Source organism: Lygodium microphyllum, chromosome 16 (assembly GCF_053477565.2).
Source record: "Lygodium microphyllum isolate KBCC chromosome 16, Lygodium_microphyllum_v1.1.10, whole genome shotgun sequence".
NCBI lineage: Eukaryota > Viridiplantae > Streptophyta > Polypodiopsida > Schizaeales > Lygodiaceae > Lygodium > Lygodium microphyllum.
The window spans coordinates 76,298,784-76,305,468 of record NC_141150.1 but is presented as its reverse complement, the minus strand read 5'-3'; positions in this window follow the sequence as shown (position 1 = coordinate 76,305,468).

Below are 6,685 nucleotides of genomic sequence, written 5' to 3'. Positions count from 1 at the left end.
TACTTGGCTATGTATTGAGCTTCATTACCCTTGTTTAGTCAATCGTGCATTTGGCAAAATTCTATTTTATTATTTCTGAGACCTACTACATGCATGATGTTTATGCCCACTAGATGTATGGTTTATTGGCACATTGAGGTGTCATAAAACTTTGTACTAATTACATTCATTTTCACTACTAGTTGCTTCTATATATCTCGATTGTTTCCTTGCAGTGGGAGCTTGGCCTTCTTGTTTGGTTTGCCTACCCTTGGACTCTCTTGGTGCTCCATTTATTATAATATTGCTATAGTTGCAGGTTTATATATCATTTATGATAGTAGATGCTTTAATTTGAGAATTTATTACTGGTAGTTACTAGAAAGTCGTACACCTTGGTGTTTCCTTTTGTTTAGACTTTGTCTTTAGGGCTAATTTGTGGTCATTCACAATAGCATGTCTTCTTGTATTGCACTTTCATTTGTTGGAATGATGGTTGTTGGATCAAATGATAGAGATATCTTTAACATTGGCAAATTGGATGGTACTAACTAACTACAGCAATTGAAAGGCACATATATGGCAAGTTTTGATACAAAAATTGTAGATTAAGCCATTGAGATATGAGGGTGTCAAGCCCAAATGCTTTAATGCAAAAGATCGGGCTAAATTAGATGAGTTATATAAATCTACAATCATTTTGTCATTCTCTAAGCAAGTATTCTACACAATTGTCTCAAAAGGACAAACTGCCTAGCAGTTATGGGAGAAGATTTGTGATGTCTATGATAAGTAGAGCCCTACCTCTCAAATGTATTAGAAGCAATACGTGGACCTTCGCATGAAGGATGAGACTTCCATGTCTGCTCACTTAAATGAGTTTCATTCCATTTTTTGTCACTTGTCTTCACAAGGGATTGACTTTAAGAAGAATCTTCCATCATTGCTCTTACTGGTTACATTGCCTAAATCATGGAACACATTCTATACACTATGTATGCAAATATGACTATTGATAGGCTAAAATTGCAAGATGTAGAGGGTGCATTATTGAATGAAGAGGTTAATGGAAAGAATGTTGATGCTTCTCATACCTCTCGTGCTTTGAAAATCAAAGGCAATAATGCTAAGAGTGGTAATGATCGCCGTGGGGAGAGAGACTCTCAAAAGTCTCCATCCGCAGTCATGTGGACACTCTTATAGTAAGTCTTGTGGTCGTAAGTTTGCTTTGAATTTTCATTTGGCCAGAGTGCCATAAAACACGTGATGAAATGCGTAAGGAAAAGGGAAAGGGTAAAGTGCAATAAAAGAATAATGATTGTAGCATTGTTCCTAGCAAGAAGAGAACAATGATCATAGCATTGTCCCTAGTAAGTCTAGCATCAAGATTGAAGAGTTTAATGTAGTACAGAGTGATTCTAATGATGATTACATACTTGTAGCTTCTTCCCTAGTAAGTCTAGCATCAAGATTGAAGAGTTTAATGTAGTATAGAGTGATTCTAATGATGATTACGTACTTATAGCTTCTTCTCTTCATGTTTCGCAATTGACTGATGCCTCATTTGCTTATGCTCAGTGTTAGCTGATTGCTTCAAGGGCTTCCTTTCATGTTAGTCCTCCTTGAGAGTGGTTCCACTCCTATTGCAACATGACATGATCTATTAGATTGGGTAATGACTTAGCATTATGTATTGTTGGTATTGGAGATGTACAATTGCAGTTTTCTTCAAGCAACATCTTCACTTTGCATGATGTACACCAGATTTTGACTTTGACCATAAGCCTACTCTTTGTTGGATAGTTGGATTATGCATATTGCTTTGTAGCTTTTGGTGATTCCTCGTGGAAGATTACTCATGGGAATCTTGTCACGGCACAAGGTGCCAATTTTAGCACTCTTGTATCACTTACTTGTAGCACTCTTTATCACTTGCTTATATCTTGGTCTATCAATCATATTCTTGTAGTGGCTGAAGTACCACATATATCGTTATGGCATGCAATACAAACTCAACTTGCTGATGTTGCCAATAATGTCAAAATTTGACATCGCTTATGGCAAAGGTCACATAAACAATAGTTTCAAAAAGTAAAGGCAAATTTAGGCCCTTTGCCAGGCACCCCTTTCCCTAGCAGTGTTCCTTCATGGAGATGCATGAAGAATGTGATTAAGGGCCAAACTTTCCTTGATAAGTCTAGTAGTGCAATGCGAGTGCTAGACTCTTGTAATGCTCATTTCTAATAAATCGATATGTTGACTAAGACCACACATATTCTTATCATATGTAGGATACAACACTAAAAATCTATGGATAACTTCAATGAATGTGTCACATCACTTTTAACAAGCCCAATCATAAGATAGATACTCACAAACTAAAGCATGTTAGGAGGGAAAGAAAACCTTGGAAGGGCAATGGTCACATGCACTTGTGCACTCTTGTTCTCCTTAATAACTACACATTCAAATGCTATAGTGTATGTTAGCCTCATGCTAAGTCGAGAACTATCATCAATTTAAGTGCCTCAATACAGACAATAGTTACTTCTACAAGAAATTGTACTTCAATACCATAAAGGGAACAAAGCACATTATATTTTATGAAATAAATAGGAACATAAATTTAGTATACCATAGTACGATTGTACCCGTTATGTTCTTGCTTGTGGTAGATCAAATATAGGCCATTGTGTAGTTTTTGCTTGGACACGTTTGCTCAATGCTAGCGGCTTGGGTGTAGGTGTGGGTATTAAAAATAGTATAATATTGACATAATAACAACAACAACAACTACTACTACAAAACGTATTCACAAGGGTCTACCTAGATAAGAGTAGAAGCTAATGAATGTGAAGGTATTCTTTGATCAAAGAAAAAGATGGTAACTACAATAAATATTCTCATAAGCATTGAAAGTCTAAAATATATAGAATGAAACTTTAATCTTATCATACTCCTCCTATACATGACAATTGACAAATAAACACCTTGGTTGTTTTTTTGAATGGGCACTTTAAACAACAAAGTAATATTTTAAAATTTGAGATAGAGTTCTACATATGCTTAGTCCATTGAATAGAAAGACATTCTATTCAATATTAAACTTTATTGTGGAAGTTAAGCAATGATGCATTATATTGTAAACCACTTATTAAATCGTATACTTTTGTTACTCACTACTCATGTATGTGTGGGAACATGTATATGAGTAGTGGACATGTCTTTGTATATAAATATGGATGAGTGTTCTAGATGTTAGTAATGTTTTTTAAATATTTTTTTTTTCAAGAAGAATATGAATACTCCTTTGTCTTTATATCAATAGATGATTATAAGCATATGTACCTCTATCAATAAAAGTACTTTGTGTATGAGTGCAAGTTATGTGCATATGTGTGTATCCATAGCCATCTATGAGTTTACGATTGAAGATAACTATTGTAAATGTGCATAACCATGCATCTGAGATAGTTCAATATCAACATTTTTATGTATACATGCAACTGTTTATGTGTTATTGAATTGCCCTTGCTTGAGACAGGTGTGAATCCTTTTGTGGCCATAAGAATTGTGCCTAAGATAGGTTCCCTATCTGTGAGGGTGACTTGTCGATGTAGATCTAAAGAGTTCCACCATGTGTGATTTATGGTATGTCATCCAGCTATTGATTGTTTTACTATAAAGCTAAAACTATTTGTATTGTATATTAATCAAGATGTTTGATCAATAATAGATGTCATTCCATTATTTAAATTTAATAGAACATGAAAGTTTATAAGGATACTAGCATTACACTAGAATGATGCTAGAATCACTACCACACAAGTAAAACAATAGCATGTAAGAGAGGGGTCATGTGATACTATCAAATGAAAATAAGTCTAGGAGTGCCTTCCTTTCACCAAATGAATAAGGTTTATGCCACTATTAAAGAGCTACAAGGAACACTCTATCCTTACTTGCAATCATTTCTTGTCGTTATGTGCATTGGAAGCATTTCTAACCATTACTGGTCTCTGTACAAATTGCCACACCTAAGCACTATTGAGAAATAGGTTAAAAGTAGTCTTCACACTTTTCAACTCACTAATGATGGCCTCAAGTTCAATGACTTGTTAGCTCATTTTGATGACATATTCATTTGAACATCTCGAATCATAGACTTTATCTTCATATTAGAATGCTATATCTATACTCTATTTTGTAGAAGAAAATGACACGTTAATTTATAAGAGAGTTTATAGACTATAATACTCAAATGAATGCAAGAGAGCTACACAGTTGGTTATGTGTTATAGGAGGACATTCTCCCGTATATCAAAGGAGTTTATCATATCAAGATGTGACAATGGTTTGGATACTTTGGGACGAATGAAGGTCCAAAAGTTAAATTGTAGAGGTGAACCATGGTTATTTACATACCATATGCATTGCACACGAAAGTAGTTCAAGACATCATCATTGCTTGTGAATTGGAAAAATGATTAAACCAAATAACAATATATGCCTAGATAAACATCCCAAATTAATTAGAAGGGAGGCCAAACATGAAATTCCCCATCATTTCAAGGTAATAGTCTCAATTAGACCATAGTAAAGAGTCTTCCCTTGCCACATATGCAAACTATGATTGGAGTTACGAGATGGAACCTCACATGTGCCCCATATCACTAACATAGGAAGTTGGCTGCAACCAAGCATATAACTCATCTCCAAGAATAGATTGGGGAATGCCACCAAGAGTACACTCATGTGGACAGTGAATTTGAGGCACACCATCAACTTCTAGGTCAATTGGGTTGATTGTGGCATGAGATGCTGCAACCAACAAGGCAAAAACCAACAAAGTCATGAAAATGCTCGAGCTCCAAAAGCAATTATAGGATAAGACAATTAGATATGATGACATTCAACATGATACTTTTGTGAAAGTGAAATAACCAAACATTAAGATATATCGAGAGACAAGACAACCAAAGTTTTTAGATGCCATTAGAGTTGTTCGCAAGGCAACTATATATTTGAGACACAAAAGAAGCTTTAAAGCCTCCAAACTTGTTAAGGTGATCAAGCTTCCATGGATGCATTCTATTCACAGAGAGAGAGAGAGAGAGAGAGAGAGAGAGAGAGAGAGAGAGAGAGAGAGAGAGAGAGAGAGAGAGAGAGAGAGAGAGAGAGAGAGAGAGAGAGAGAGAGAGAGAGAGAGAGAGAGAGAGAGAGAGAGAGAGAGAGAACGAGGGAGGGAGAGAGAGAGAGAGAGAGAGAGAGAGAGAGAGAGAGAGAGAGAGAGAGAGAGAGAGAGAGAGAGAGAGAGAGAGAGAGAGAGAGAGAGAGAGAGAGAGAGAGAGAGAGAGAGAGAGAGAGATTAACATCTTCAAAGGCCAAAATTGGCCTATGAGACGAAACCATGCACAATGCTGATCATCATTAGACAGTTAATTATGACACACTAAAAGTGGTCAATGTTGATCCTCCTTTTGTATCCCTACATGGGCATTATTTTGTCTTGTACATTGCCTTAGCTTCTTTTCATAGTAGTACATGTCTAATATTGTGGTGGTTATGAAACAAATTGGCAGTACTCGTAGGCAACCTCATGCTTCATGTGGCTTTTCACAATATTGCATCTACTCCTAAGAAACCTCTTGTGACTCATGTGGTTGAAGCACAGGCTCTTGATGTTGTTAAAAGGGAAAATGTAGGAGCAACAACATTTGTTGTATAGAAATATGGTATTGGCAATGTTAAGAGAAGAAGTGGGGAAAACCTATCTAGAAGCTTGATGCGAGTCATGCAAATGTCACTAGTGATGGGGTTGTAGGGGATGACCTTGAAGCCCTATTAGAGGAGAGCTTAGTAGAGGCACTCTATCTTCCTCTAGGGTGAGGTCTTCCTACCGCACTATCACTTGTGAAACAATAGGTGAAACGTGCTTGCACATGTGTGTGTGTGTGTTTGGTATTTGCAAGAAAAGATGGCATTTTTTCAAGGCAAAGGCATAACTGTTAGTTGAAGAAGATGAGATAATTGTATTGCTTGAAACTTTAGGACGAGATTGAAAGAAAGATCAAAGGATGAGAATTATAACAATGCTTTGCCTTGGTTGCAATTTGTGACATGTCTTGCTACACACACATTGTGTAGGACATGCCAGAGAGAGAGAAAGAGACACTTAACTGCTAGAATTGCAAGAAAATGTCATTTGATCTTCACTATAGCATTGCAAAGGCCAATGATAATGGCTTATCTATTTCCATATCAAAAATTTATTTCTAGCACTCCATATATGCTTCACGACACTCTAAAGCACCTTTCTCCTGAAACAAGGCTATATGCATGCATATGGAGGCCCTCTTGCTAGAACAAGCCCTTAGGGTACGGGGACCAGTAAAGTGATGGTCCCACAAGGAACATAGTTGAGCCCAATAGAAGTGTACAGTTATGAAGGAATGAACTAATGCAATTGAGTTTGGGCAAAGATAAAATGGTGGAGATTGATCAAATCTACTCTCCAAATTGTAACCCTACCTTTTTTCTATTACAACGCCACAATTTCCTCCGGGGTTGATTGAGGAAAAAATATTGGACATTGCCTTTGGTCCATAGAGCCCCTTCCTTGCATGCAACATAATCAGGCTTTGTAAGGAAAGATCGATGGCGTCACTCTTTCACCCTCTTAGCTACCTTGCAATGCCACACTCCT